This window comes from Tursiops truncatus, chromosome 3, assembly GCF_011762595.2.
Source record: "Tursiops truncatus isolate mTurTru1 chromosome 3, mTurTru1.mat.Y, whole genome shotgun sequence".
Classification (NCBI taxonomy): domain Eukaryota; kingdom Metazoa; phylum Chordata; class Mammalia; order Artiodactyla; family Delphinidae; genus Tursiops; species Tursiops truncatus.
The window spans coordinates 31,601,219-31,616,318 of NC_047036.1; the positions used below are offsets into that span (position 1 = coordinate 31,601,219).

The 15,100-nt window shown below is 44.2% G+C and overlaps 1 long non-coding RNA gene across 3 annotated transcripts in view; it reads right to left on the bottom strand.

Annotated features, from left to right (window-relative positions):
- Positions 1-281: 281 nt before the first annotated feature.
- Positions 282-15,100, bottom strand: part of LOC141278268 (uncharacterized) — a 283,972-nt gene continuing 269,153 nt past the window's right edge. For 2 of the 3 annotated variants that reach the window (XR_012330656.1, XR_012330657.1), the window contains one exon: positions 282-9,345. This is a non-coding gene — a long non-coding RNA (uncharacterized lncRNA). The remainder of the gene's footprint in view (positions 9,346-15,100) is intronic. The other variant, XR_012330658.1, reaches the window with a different exon arrangement.

Consider the following 15,100-nt stretch of genomic DNA (forward strand, 5'->3'; position numbering starts at 1 on the left):
TTATATTCCAAGTCTATTAACAGAAGCTCAATTAGGGATGCTCAGAGAAAAGCCAGTCTCAGGCTACTAGTAGTAGAGAGCTAATAAATAGTTTAGAAGAGGTAGCAGATAGATTTTTCTCCCCCTTTCCAAATGTTCCTTCATTTCCCCTGCAACATACTCATGAAATTTTGGACCAGTCATAGAAGATGGAATTAAAAGTTCCCCTTTAAAACATCAGTCCTGATACATGACATACCAACATTATGACTTCATTTTTTTGAATCATGAAGTTTCTTCCAATACTAAGAATCATCAGCATCTATCCTACCCATGTTAGACTTCAGCAAAGTTTGTAACTTAGGAGGCCTGGTCAGTTGAAAATAAAAGAAGTCTTACACTTATTTATAATTTTTAATAAAAGAAGATACAACTTTATTACATCAAATTTTATATAATCTGGTCTCCATTATGAAAATCCTATCTTTAAATTCCAGCTAGAGGTACAGTATTCACCTTTTATTACTCAAGTTTAAGACTCAGGTATAAGACTTTCATGTGGATTCCATAATTATCTTTTGCAAATTGTATTTTTATATGATATTGACTACAGTCATTTTCCATGTGCTAACATGTAGGTTTCTATAGGCATAGATCCTATTTCTGTTTTAAAAAAAAACTCTCCAAACTGGTAACATCTGGTTGATGGACTGGGTTATGGATGTTTGCACCTGGAGCATAGCCAGACCCGAGGTGCAGGCAAACATACAATTACACTCGATCCATCACATCAAAGCCATTTTCTGTCCTGGCTCCAGTTTTGGTTTGGCACATTGTTTCATCTTGTTCTGCTCTAAAACTCTCCAATTGTATTTAGAAGAATGGGTACCAATGGGCAGCTTGCTTATCTTCCTTTAACTCTCCCATCTGGGGAAGTGCCCACCAAAGAATTCAGAAATGAAACAAATTCATCACTTAAACATTTCTATTAATGATAATAGCCAACAATGGCTGAGATATTTACCAGGTGCCAAGAGTGGTTCTGAACTTGATACAGACATCATCTCCTTTAGCCCTCACAAGTCTGGGAGGAGATCTCAGTCTCCTGATACTCAGTCCTTCACGCATCCAGTCAGTGTGTGTTACAAGCAGCCACTGGGCTGGACTCTGGGACTGCAGTAGAGAACAAGGTAAACCCAATGGTCCCTGCTCTACGCTGGATCCACCCTCTACCTGTACACGGATATCTCATGGAGTCTAATGCGGTGGGAAGAGATATCACAGTGCAGCAAGACTGAAGAAAGAGGGAAACAAAGAGCACAGGAGGCGCCCTAACCTAGGGTGGGGTGGGAGGTTAAATCTCACTCAGAAAATGATGTTTAAGCCTAGACATTCAGGGTTATTCACTTAATGGGGGAGGAGGTACTGGTGCTGGGGATGAAATCCTTCCAGGCAGATGAGACAAGATGTTGTTGGATCACACAGGGGCAAGACAGGGCCAGACAGCACTTTCGAGGGGACTGAAAAAGAGAACTATTGCTGGAGCTAAGAGAAGCAGGGATAGAAGGGTGAGAGGGACCAGATCTCGTGGGCCGTGCTTGGCACTTTATCCTAACGGCAAGGTGAAGCTATCTAGAGGGGTAGCTGTCACTGTTTTGTGTGACTGGGAATGTGAGTGGGGCGGGGGATGGAGAGGGAGAAGAATGATCAGATTTAAATAGATTTAAATGCAGATTCAGAGAAATTAGCATCTTTGTCCAAAGTTACTCCAAAGCTAGGATCTGATCCCAGCGTGCTTGATTCCCATCCTTTGCTCTTAACCCATCATTCTTTACCATCTTTTAACTTTACCAGCTTCATGCTAGTCAGGGTACCTTATTTCTATCGAATCTACCAGAAGACCATTCAAAAATACCCGCATCTAGTGCTTACTATGTATATAAGGTGTAGGGATTCAAAGGCCCTGCCTTCTGTTCCTTCTCCGTGGTGACAGTGGAATTTGGAATCTGTATTCTGACCCCATCCATTTATCCATGTCCCAAGGCTCATTTTTTAAATTTTTTTAAAATTGATTAATTTTTGGCTATGTTGGGTCTTCATTGCTGTGCGTGGGCTTTCTCTAGTTGCGGCGAACAGGGGCTACTCTTTGTTGCAGTGCACTGGCTTCCCATTGCGGCGGCTTTTGTTACGGAGCACGGGCTCTAGGTGCGTGGGCTGCAGTAGTTGTGGCACGTGGGCTCAGTAGTTGTGGTGCACAGGCTTAGTTGCTCCGTGACACGTGGGATCTTCCCAGACCAGGGCTCGAACCCGTGTCCCCTACATTGGCAGGTGGATTCTTAACCACTGCGCCACCAGGGAGGTCCCTCATTTTATTTTTTAAAAATTTATGTACACTAATATGCACCAATTTTTTTTTTTAAATTTTGGCTGCGCCGTGTCTTCGCATGCTGCGACTAAGAAGTCCTCATGCCGCGACCAAGGCCCATTTTATTTTTGACCGATAGCAACATTATGTCAGAGTGAAAGTTAACTGCAGCTGGGGGCAGTGAAGGAAAGCATTCTCCTGCTAGCAAAATACCCACCATCTGATTGAATTCTGACAACAACCTTGGGAAGTGGGTACCCTGCTGCAGATGAGTAGACTGGGGTTCAGAAGGTTAAGTCACTAGCCCAAGGTCACACAGGTAGAAAGTTCCAGAACTGGGAGACCAGCATCTGTCCTCTCGGAATCAAACTCTCAGGGCTACACAGTCAAGCAGTTTCTCTCTGATTAGTTCACTCCTGACAAAGGAGGTAGGGAGACAATGGGAAGAGGAAGGGGCTTAAGGGAAATTATTTTAACACAAAGAATATTGTATAAAGTGTGGTATGAGACTGTCCAATTATTCTCCATGGCTTTAAATATTTTTAACCAACCCTATTGTTATAAAGCCCCATAAAAGTCATTACTACACAGAAAGGAAATGGATTTTCAATTCTAACTAAATCCAAAAGCACATTTTTACTTTCCAATTTTTTTTTTCTTTAGGTTAAAAGTTGTATCTAGTTAGGGTTGTTAGCAGGACATACGATTTTGCTCAGACAAATAAGTAAGGCATAAAATATTTACAAAATTCAGAGGTAATATTTGCTTAGGTCTTTGAGTACCTTTTTAAAAAGGCCTTAGATCCCTGTGGATTAATCAAGCACCTCTCAGATCTTGTCTTTTCAATGCTCAGCAAAGGAATGGCTTCTAATAGGATAAAAGGTATACTAAGACCTGAACTTGGGAATTTGCCTGAATGTTTTTCTTTAGAACTAGGTTTGCCTTGGCAAGCTTTATATAATGCTCTGAGCTTTTCACTTTATTTTTCAGATCATCTACCCCATCATCTCAACCATTTACTACAGGTTAGCAATGTTTTTATATACTCTACCTATCAGAATTAAATGGATCAGATTATGCATATATTTCTTAATATTAATTGTGCTTTTGCATTGAGGAGATCTATGATACTGTTGTCATGTTTTACAATTACGTTCTTTGGAATACTGCCTTCTTTAAATGTCATGCTAATCCCTCTCCCATGTTTTTTTTTTACAAGTAACTATTGATCTTGCTAGACCGTGTTTAAACAAGAAATAGTAACGCGTAGTGTTATACTTCAAAGAACTATGAATACTAAAGTGAATGCTCCTTAATTGTAAAAAAATATATATATAAAATGGATCAAAGTGATTTTGCTTATTGAAAACAATTAGATTTTTAACAACAATCAATTCTCAAATAAATGAAATTGAACCTCAAATTATATGGGAAAAAACCTGTTCCTGAAATGCTGTAAAATTCAAATCTAGAGTCATTAAATTCAGAAAATTAGGGAAGAGGGTAAAGATAAGAGTTGATTACCTTATTCAGTTAAAGAAGAGTATATAGAAGATACTGGAATGGAATTATAGCATTATTCAAATTTTACTTACATATTAGAGAAAAGGTCAGAGGGCAAAAAAGAAAAGAAAGTGTGTGTGTGTCCTTCTCCACCTCTCCTTTGTCCTAGGATAGGAAGTAGCCCCACCATTTAAAAGTGGAGTCCCTAGGGAAAGGAAAAAAAAACCCTCGCTAAATCTCCCAGATCAATTTGGACACTCAGAATGACTGGAGTTGGAAGGGTGGCAAAATTTGTTCTTTTCACAATTTAGAAACTCTCCTCTCTTAATTGGAACTAAGTCCTCTGCACGCTTATCTCATTTAATTTTCATAAGCCCAGAGGTAGATCACATATTGATTATTCCCGTCTCACTTATACTATTCTGAGACACAATCAATCAGGTAACTTACCAGAAGTGACTCAGTTAGTAAAGGCAAGATCTAGAATTAGTCTCAAGTCTTTTTTCTTATTTTCCCTTCCTGCCCTGAATATAAAAATATAGGCTTTTATCATTTACTTTCTGGCAATAAATTATTTCCACAAGAGAATAGATTGCTGTAAAGCATCCTTTAACGGTGATGGGTAGAGACAGATCCTATAGGGGAGGTTGATTTGCAAGCTGGGGACTTCCTGAGACAACTGGCGCAGTAGAGATGAGGGGAGGGTACCAGGAGGTGGGAGAGGGATCCTGTAACATACAGAGGTGGGAAAACATTTTGTCACTTTTCCCTGGACCCTAGAGACCCATGTACCATTGTGAACATCATTTTGGTGTTTCCTTTGACATGCTGTGTCCACACTTGTGCCTGGCATAGCATACAAAGGGAAAGCAGCCGTCCTAGTATAGTAGAACACGTTAACTGAGGACCTCCATATAACTGCTATTTCAAAGGGCAAACACTGTTTCAAAAATGATAGTAAATAATAAGAACTGTCATTTATGAAGTGCTTATGACACATCAACTATCATCGATTTTTAATGATTAAAAATCATTAACATTTAATGATTTCTCTCTATGTAGCAGACACTGTTCTAAGAGCTTTGCGTATATAATCCCACTCGACTCTCACAGTTATTCACAGATATACCATCACTATCCTCCTTTATAGACGAGGAAACGAAGGCACAGGCCGAAGAGCTACTTGTCCAAGAACACAGGAGCCAAGCCCGGGGATTTGACTCCAGTGACTCTAAATGATTCACATGTTTTATTCAAAAGATTTGTGTTGACTCCCTGCTACATGCCAGGCCCTGAGCGAAAGGTGACAAAACCCCTGCCCTCCTGGAACTTACAGTCTAGCAGGGAGGGAGCAGGCAAGTGATGATATAAACAAATGTGTAATTGCGACGGTGCCGGGAACTCTGAAGGGTTTACAGTGCTATGCCCTAGTTTCCTTTAGTCATCACAACAACACTATTCCTATTCTTCACTGCAGAAGCAAGGTTTAGGGAGAGAAAGAAAAAATATTTAAGCGTTTGGCTGAGGACAATTGACTCAGACCCTCCCAAGTTATGAATCAATTATTTCTTCTGGGGGCATGTCACATTTTAGTTGCCATTAGCAAATCATTTAGCTTGCAAGCCTAAGCGGTAATTACAATTACGTGCACATTAAGAGTTCCAGAACACGAGTTTTACTTTAGCACAACTTGCCCTATTTTTATATGCAAAGATTTCCTCCTACTTATATAACGGAGACCAGGCATTTAACTGACCACTCACATGGGCACACAGGCAAGAGACACTCAGCCAGGGAGTCCGTACTTATACTTTAAATTTTCATCTGTTTTGTGGAATTTAGACTTTGGGTTAAAGACTGTTTATTTCTGTTCAAAGCACTGGAAATAAAAGGTTTGTGCAGATGTTTTAAGGACACCATATAGATTATTCACAAACTTTTGTGGTCAGTTGAGCCACTATAGTCAGGACCAATGACTCACTCTGAACTAGGTTTTGTTGGTTCTTAAAATATTGTTTCAGTCTTGTCCTTAGCAAAGTTAATGTGTTCATCACAAACATTGCTAGCTGGGGAAGCAGTGGTAGGGGTGAGATTCTGTGAAATATTCCACGTGACCAAGTCTGTTTCCAATGTCCCAGTCATTCCCAGGCTACTTTTGACTCAAGGAGCATTCTAAGCTGGGAGACACCTCGAACTGGAGCCTCTGGTCCAAACCCTTCATTCCATGAAGGAGAAAGCTGAGTCCCTGATATGACCAATGTCACAGGCCTGCTGGTGACACAGATGTGCTCAGAATGCCAGCCTCCCGACAGCCACCATCCACATCTCCTTACTCATGACGTGCTGAATGCTGGACTGAAACTCTTCATTCTCTTCATTTCCTTTGATGTCATTGTTTCTTCTCTTCCCACTCTTTCAGCCCTTAAGTGTTGTGTCACAATCATCTAAAATGGCGTGTATTAACCCACTTACAATGGCTTGTAGAAACTGCCAACTAAAGCATGAGTTATGTAATTCTACTCTGTTTTCCAGGGGTATTAAACAGAAAACACTTAACAGCTGGAGACATATAAAGGCAGAGACAAGGAACATGAGAGAACCTCATAAATAAATTTTACAAGACACCTTAATGTTCTGTGTAAGAAAAGAATATATTGGATGGTGATAAACGTGACAGATGTGGGAGCTGTGTATTTCAGCAATGAACGGGGTCAGGCAGAATTTAGCTGCTTTTCTAATTTGTCAGAGAAGATTCAAGAGGAAAGGGAAGATTTCAAGTATAAAGGCAGGGGAAAGTTTATGAATGCTATCAGGATGGGTGATCTGACATAGGCAAAAACTTAAACCTGTGCTGTCCAAAATAGTAGCTATTGGCCACACGGGGCTAAGGTGAAATTATTAAAATTAAATAGAATTTAAAAATTCAGGGCTTCCCTGGTGGCGCAGTGGTTGAGAGTCCGCCTGCCGATGCAGGGGACACGGGTTCGCGCCCCGGTCCGGGAAGATCCCACGTGCTCTGGAACGGCTGGGCCTGTGAGCCATGGCCGCTGAGCCTGCGCATCTGGAGCCTGTGCTCTGCAATGGGAGAGGCCTCAACAGTGAGAGGCCCGCGTACCGCTAAAAAAAAAAAAAAATTCAGTTCCTCCATTGCACTAGCCACGTTTCAAGTGCTCAGTAACCACATGAAACTAGTGGCTACTGTATTGGGTGGCACAGGTATAGAACATTTTCATCATTGCAGAAAGGTCTTTGGGTCAGCATTGACATAAAAGATGTATCATAGTAGGGGAGAATGGATGAATGGAGAAAGGGGACCATAAAGTAATGTTTACCAACAAATAAGGTTGTACTAGTTAAAGAGAAACAAGGGAGATGGGATACACTGAAGTCATCCAGAGAAGGAACCTAAATTAGGTTTGCTCTTAGACTCAAGGCATTGGCTAAATTAAAAAAAAAAAATCGTGTGTCTCTGTGCAGAAAAAGACCCTGTGGTTTTAGCTGGTAGATATTCCTTTGTACAAAGAAAAGTATACCTTCCACCAAACTATAAAACAGTAAAACGATCAGTGGTTCCCAGGGCCTGGGGAGGGGAAGCAAGGGAGGGAGGTGTGGGGAAGTGAAACACAGGGAGTTTTTAGAGCAGTGAAACTCTTCTGTATAATACAAACATGGTGAGTACAAGGCATTATATTATTTGCCAAAACCTGTAGAATGTACAACACAAAGAGGGAACACTTTAGTTCATAATAATGGATTAATATTGGTTCATCCATTGTAACCAATGTACCCCAACTAATGAAAGGTGTTGATAATAGAGGAAATGGGAAGTGGGGTGGGAGGGAGTGCGTGGGAGTATGTAGGAACACTGTAATTTCTGTTCGGTTTTTCTGTAAACCTAAAATGCTCTAAGAAATAAAACCTAAGAATTAACTATTTCTCGTAAAATAGTTTCAAGCACTCTAAAAGTCTTCATTTTCACATAAACACTGAGATGACAATAAAACACATTAATCTAGTGTCAGCTGATAACCTAATGTGATTGTGTTGAGATATATATATATATATATATATATATATATATAGACTTGGCATGTAAAAAGAAAACAAAACAAAACAGTGTACCTTCTTCCAGCTGTCCACAGCACAATGTCACCCACTCATCTTGGTGAGCAGAACACGAGCTGAATTTCAGTCCACACTCGCCGCCTTCCTGAGGTGTCTTTGTGCAGTGCACGAACTGCACAACTGTACACAGTGGCTCTAGTGGACCCCATCCATTGCTATTGTGGGGCTCCAAACAGTGACTGGGGACAAAGAAGGACCCTCTCTCTAGGGTGCCAGTGACTGACTGGAGGAAGAGTCTATTGAGAATAGATCACAGTAAACTATATAAGAAATAAAGAGCCCAACACTCAGAAGCGCTAGGAAAGTTGAGTGGTAAGATGCCAAAAGGGACACAGAAAACAAAGCCAGGAAGACAGGAGCCAATACTGTACCTTGAAGCCTACATCTGAGATGCAGCAGCAGCAGCAGTTCCCTCTCTGAGCTGGAATTCGGAGCTGATAGTGGTCTTGGCAAACTCAGTTCTGCACGGTGAAGGGCCGGGTATCTGGTGGGAGAGACAGCTTTGGGAGAGAGGGTTAGGATTTGAGGATGATCACCCCAGGAGGCTATATATGCTCATATGGCATAGGCTGGGGGCTGGAGGGAAAGAGGAGAAGAAAAATGCATCCCAGCAATGCCTGGAATGCATCAGCTGTGCAAAACAAAACTCCTGGGAAAACCAAGCTGTGTCTTGGATTGTGGTTCAAGGAACTAGTAAGGGGATACAGAGCTTTTCCTTCTAAGCTATCTGTGCGAGCCCAACCCAGGTGAGGAGTTAGCAACGTGCTTCAGATGTCAGCGTGAAAGGAACTGATGGGGCCAGTCTGACCTTCTAGTATTTGAGTAATCCTGAAAAGAACCACCTGTCACAATAGGTAACCCTAGCAGCCAGCTTCACGGAATGACTGGGAAGGGAAGCTGAATTATCTCAGCCACGAGGGGAGTCTCTTCAGAACAGAAGTGGAGCACTGTGGAAAATTTCTCCTGCCCCTGTGTGTCTAAGTCAGATCTTCCTCAGTCCTGGCTTTGGATCCTGCATCCAAATCACCCTGGGATACTTATTATCAAGGCAGACTCCCCAGGGCCCAACCTGGACCAAATGAAGCTGTATCTTTAGGGATGGAGTCTGGGAACCTGCATTTTCATCAGCTCCCTCAGTGATTGTTAGGTACTCGGAAGTTTGAAGGTTATGGATAGAGACTGGTTCTCCTCAAACTCTAGCGTGCATTAAAATCACCTGGAGAGGGCTTCCTTGGTGGCGCAGTGGTTGAGAGTCCGCCTGCCGATGCAGGGGACACGGGTTCGTGGCCCGGTCCGGGAAGATCCCACATGCCGCGGAGTGGCTGTGCCCGTGAGCCATGGCCGCTGAGCCTGCGCGTCCGGAGCCTGTTGCTCTGCAACGGGAGAGGCCACAACAGTGAGAGGCCCGCGTACCGCAAAAAAACAAAAACAAAAACAAACAAACAAACAAAAAATCACCTGGAGATAATTGTTAGCACAGATGCTGGCCACACTTCCAGAGCTGCCGATTCAGTATCTGGGGTGGAGCCAGAGAATCTATATTTCTAACAAGTTCCCAGGTGATGCTGCTGGATTTAGGGCCTACACTTGGAGAACCACAGCAGCACATAGAGAATCTCTCTTCACCTGGTAATTTCTTAAAAGCTACGGAAGTAGAAAATTCCACTTATCATTCATCTGCATAATTGAACTAGTTCCTACCACCTTGTTATTCAGGTGACTAATACCCATGACCTCCTTCTCACCTTGTTAGATAACTTGGAGCTTTAAATTGACAACATGAAAAGGGATCTCACCTGGCCAGCCCTAATCTTGCCTCTTGTCCTGCTTCCAAATGTTTATATTATTATCAGCCCTGTCCTTTTCTCCTGTTTGGTGGTGACCTGCAGAAAACCATTCAGCTTTGTGTTACTCTGGCCTTCAACAACTAAGATCAGCCCCTTTCTTTACTTGCCATAAAGAGATACCCTGCAAAAAAAGAAAACTGCTTACAAAAAAAGAGGAACCTGAAAATATTCTGAAATTCAAAAAGTGTTATTTTGGGGAGTCTTCTGGGACAGGATGTCCCCATCATCAGCTAGAGGAAGCCCAGATGCTGACAAACACTATTTTGCCTTGCACAGATCAAAGAGAGCCATTTATTGAAGGAAGGGATGGAAGTATTTGATGAGGCCCTTCTGCAGACTCCTCGTAAACAGGATAGGCCCTATCAATGAAAGCTTATACGCAGCCAGGCCTCCATGCCCACGAACAATGGAGCAGCGAGCACAGTGGATGGCAAGGAAAGAGCCTCGGTCCTGACAAGATTGTTCTGCCAAGAGAACTGCCGTAAACAGGATTAGCTGTAATGAGATTATCAACTCAGGACCTGGAGGTCTGCGCTGGAGAGTTCAGTGTTGCATAAGGAAAAGACACAGAAGTAGCCTGTAGGGTGAGAGGATTACAAAGCAAAGGGCAGGGGCTTTCCCTTCCTGGACCCCTCTGGACCAAGGATGCCATCTCTTGTGGACTGAAACAATAGTGTGCTTGCAAATACTGCTTTGCAGGAGCAGAAGAACCTGCAGCTAAAGCCTTAAAGAAGTGGTTCTCGGGCTTCCCTTGTGGCGCAGTGGTTGAGAGTCTGCCTGCCAATGCAGGGGACGAGGGTTCATGCCCCGGTCTGGGAAGATCCTACATGCCACGGAGCGGCTGGGTCCGTGAGCCATGGCCGCTGAGCCTGTGCGTCCGGAGCCTGTGCTCCACAACGGGAGAGGCCACAGCAGTGAGAGGCCTGCATACTGCAAAAAACAAACAAAAAAACAAAGAAGTGGTTCTCAATCAGAGGACACAGGCAATGTCTGGAGACATTTTTTGGTTGTCACAACTGGTCGGGAGGTGCTATTAGCATCTAAGGGCAGAGGCCAGGGAAGGTGCTCAAAGTCATACGAGGCACGGGAACAGCTTCCCCCTTCCAACAAAGAATTACCCAGCCCCAAATGCCTGAGAACACCTGTGCTGGAGCGATTAAGATGGAATCCAGATAGGATTTTGATAAATGACAAGCTGGATCCTGAGCATGGGAAGGGGGAAGAGGTGGGGGGCGGTGGGGGGGGGGTGAGGGAAGGGAGGGGCGCTGGGAAGAGCGCGCAAGCATTTATGGAACCTGAACCTTGAGAGATGTTATCGCTCCCCAGGAAGTGAAAACTAATTCTTGGGGAATGAAGACACATAATTATTTATGTATAAAGCACAGTATGTCTATAGTACCTGAACACTTGAGCAGCATTTTTGTGATATTAAAATTTCATGGGAAGCAGCAAAGTGATTAGGGGAAAAAAATGCCTCACAAGGCTCCTTAGGGAGATGATAATGAAAGAAAGGTCAAGAAACACTGGTGTATATTAGAATCTGGATGGACATGCACCCTGTAGCTGCATCCAGGAATCATGTGGTGGGATCCTTCTAAGAGATGAATGGGTGGCCGTGGCTCCGGGACTTAAGACTGGTTCCTTTTTGCCTTAGGGATAAAATAGAAATAGCCTTGTGTTTGAAGGCACACTTTCCCAGTGGCCACCACCACAGCGAAAGTCAGCACTTATTCTCAGCCACAGTGAATCACTCCTGTGCTACTCCCACCTCACTGGGCCCTTTCCTCTCCTTCCCCCAACATCCTTCAGGGGCTAACTGCAGCTCCTCCACGAAGGCAAAGGACTGACAGCAGCTCTAACTCCCTCAGCCCCTGGCTGCCTGCCCCTTCTCTGTGCTTCCCTAGAGGAGAAAGGTAGTTTATTTTTATTGTAGCATCATTTCCACTTTATTGTAATAACTCACTGTCTCAAGGGCAGGCATCTGCACCCAATACAATGTCTGGCCCATAGTAGACCGTCAGTACTTATTTGTTAAAATATGAGAGAATTTGCACTCACTACCCTCTTTGAGATAGCAATGAGCATCCCCATCCTACAGAGAGTTGCCTGGATTTCCTGGATGAGGAATGGGTGTGCCCTTCCATGCCCCTTTTTGGGTCCTAAACCTCACCCAGACCTTGGCCAAGAAAGAGAGGAAGAGCAGGCTTCCCAGGAGCTGTGCTTCCAGCGAAAGAGCATCACTTAGAAATGGGTCACAGATAAAACAAAGAGCAAGGACAGAAAGTGAGTCAGAGATATGAGTTTTAAAATTCAAGCCTTATCCTTTCTCTTGACTCCAGGGGACGAGTCAAGACGGTGGAATAGGAGGACGCGGAATTTGTCGCTTCTCACAAGTGCACCAAGAATTCATCTACAAATGGAACAGTTCCCACAGAGCACCTGCTGAACATTAGCGGAAGACTTTTGACACCTAAAAGAGTGAAAGAAAGAAGGAAAAAAGAAAAGAGGAATCATAAAAAGGACCAGCGACCCTGGCAGGAAGCCGAAGGTGAGGGGAGGTCTCCACACTCAGAAAAGCTCCCTCACGGTGGGGAAATCAGCTGGGACAGAAAAGGACCTTCAGGGGATCAAAGGAGAACACAGCCGACAGTCCACGGAAGGTAGGACAAGGTAAGAACTGCACGCGTGGTCTACACCGCAGCTCTGCACATTCCAGGATGAATCATGAGTCGTCTGTTGTGGAAGGAAGCTGGCTGCTGGAAAGTGGGGTTTGGAGCACGAACCCAGGGAGGGGACAGCTGTTGGCTGTGAAAAGACAGTCTGAAGGGACAGGAGTAAGGAACTTCACAACCAGGAAAGTCTGAGGAAAAAGCCTGAGATACCATAAAAGCAAGGTGTCATTGTTGAGTGGTACACAAGGGGTGGAGCCCTTTCCCCAACTGCTGGCTTCTTCAGCCTCCGCGGGCACTGGGAGGGCTCCCCCCTGAGCAGACCTGCTCCCCCCTTGGGCCAGGGTCTCCTTCACCTGCATGGGCTCCGGGGTCCTGAGCACTGCCCATCCCAAAGCCTCCTTGGGGGTTAGCCCTGGGTGCCCCTGCCTGGGACGAGGGTCCACTGATGCTGGCAGGGACTGAGTGTTAAAGCATGGGGTTGGGAGAACGGATCTGGGGAGAGGAACACTGTTGGCTGCATGGATACAACAGAGGGGACGGGAGGGGCTCCGCAGCCAGGAATGCCCCTAGATGAAGCACGGTGCCGTTGTTGAGAGGTTGGGGGTAGGGGACGCCACAGCTCCCACACACCAGCTCCTGCCTCCGCGGACACCAGAAGGGACTCCCACCAGAGCGAGCACGCCACAGTCTGTTCCAACTGCCTGCTGGTCTCCACTGTCGCAGGCAACTTGCAGACACTCCAACTGTGGCCACGGTACCCCTGCCCCGGTCTGCGTGAGTAAGTGTGCCCCAAGCAGCCTCTGCTTTTTCTCCGTCTCACCTGGGCGGGGAACAGACGCCTGAGGGAGGCACACATGCAGAGGTGGGGTCGAAACCAAAGCTGAGTCCCAAGGGCGGTACGACTAAGGAAGAGGAACGAAAATCCTTCCATGTAGCTGCACAAGCTATGGATTAAATCCCTGAGATCAGCTGGGTAAATCCCGCCTCTGTGGCATACCTGAATAGACAACAAGTGCTCCCACCTCTGAGACCAGTCTAGCCTTTGCAGCAGTGCACTTTGGGGGCAAGTACACATCGGAGTCGGGCCAGGTCAGAGTCTGAGCTGCCCCTACAGTGCTCACAGCAGGTGCAGAGACCTACCTAGAGGTATTGGAAGGCCTCCTGGGGAGGCAGGGATAGGCTCTGGCTCACTGTGGGAGCAAGGACACTGATGGAGGAGGCCCCAGGAAAATAGTCTTATTACTATTATTCTTTCTTTATTTGCTTCTTTTTGCTCAGTTGTTGGTATTGTTGCTTTTATTATTTTTTATCTGTTATTTTAAATTTTTATTATTTAAAAAATTTTAAAATATTTATAAAATTTAAAGTTTTTTCTATTTTTATTTTACTTTTTTGTTGCTTTGTGGTTTTCTTCTTGTTTTTTCTTTTTTTCCATTGTTTTTATGTCTATTTTATGTTTTCTTCGCTTTTTTGTTTGTTTGCTTTTTGTTTTATTTTTCATTCTTTGCTTTTTTTAGTTTAGTCCTTATTAACTGTTCTCATATTAAAATTCTTTTATTTGTCTGTTCCCTTAGTGTTTTGGTTGGTTTGTTTTTTCTGTTTTTTTTTCTCTTTTCTGTGTGTGTGAGTGTGTGTGTTGTGTTGTTGCTGCTGTTTGTTTGCTGTTGCTTTTACTATTTGTCTTGGGTTTTGTTTGTCTTTTTCTCTTTTCATTTTTTTTTTCCTTTTCTTTTCTTTTCTTTCTTTTTGCTTGGGCTGCCCTGTGTGGCTTGCGGGCTCTTGGTTACCCGGCCAGGGGTTGGGCCTGGGTCTCCCAGGTGGGCACATAGAATCCAGGACGCTGGACTGCCAGAGAATTCCCAGGCCCAGGGAATATTAATTGGTGTGCATGCTCTGGGAGGTATCTATATCAACACCAAGACCCAGCCCCACACAACTGCCTACAGGCTCCAGTGCTGGATACCTCATGCCAAACAACCAGCAAGACAGGAACACAACCCCACCCATCAGTAGACAGGCTGCCTAAAGTACTAACCTCACAGACACACCCAAAACACACCACCTGACAAAGCCCTGCCCTTCAGAGGGAAAGGACTCAACTCCACCCGCAGAGCACAGGCACCAGGCCCTCCCACCAGGAAGCCTACACAAGCCCCTGAACCAACCTCACTCACCAGGGGGCAGATGACAGAAGCAAGAGGAACTACAACCCTGCAGCCAGTGGAAAGAAGACCATAAACACAGTAGGTTAGACAAAATGAGATGACAGAGAAATATGCTGCAGATGAAGGAGCAAGGTAAAAACCCACAAGACCAAATAAATGAAGAGGAAATAGGCAGTCTACCTGAAATAGAATTCAGAGTAAAGATAGTAAAGGTGATCCAAGATCTCAGATATAGAATGGAGGCATGGATCGAGAAGATACAAGAAATGTTTAACAAGGACCTAGAAGAACTAAGGAACCAACAATCAGTGATGAACAACACAATGACTGAAATGAAAAATACACCAGAAGGAATCAACAGCAGAATAACTGAGGCAGAAGAATGAATAAGTGAGCTGGAAGATAGAATGGTGGAAATAACTGTCGAGGAGCAGAATAAAGAAA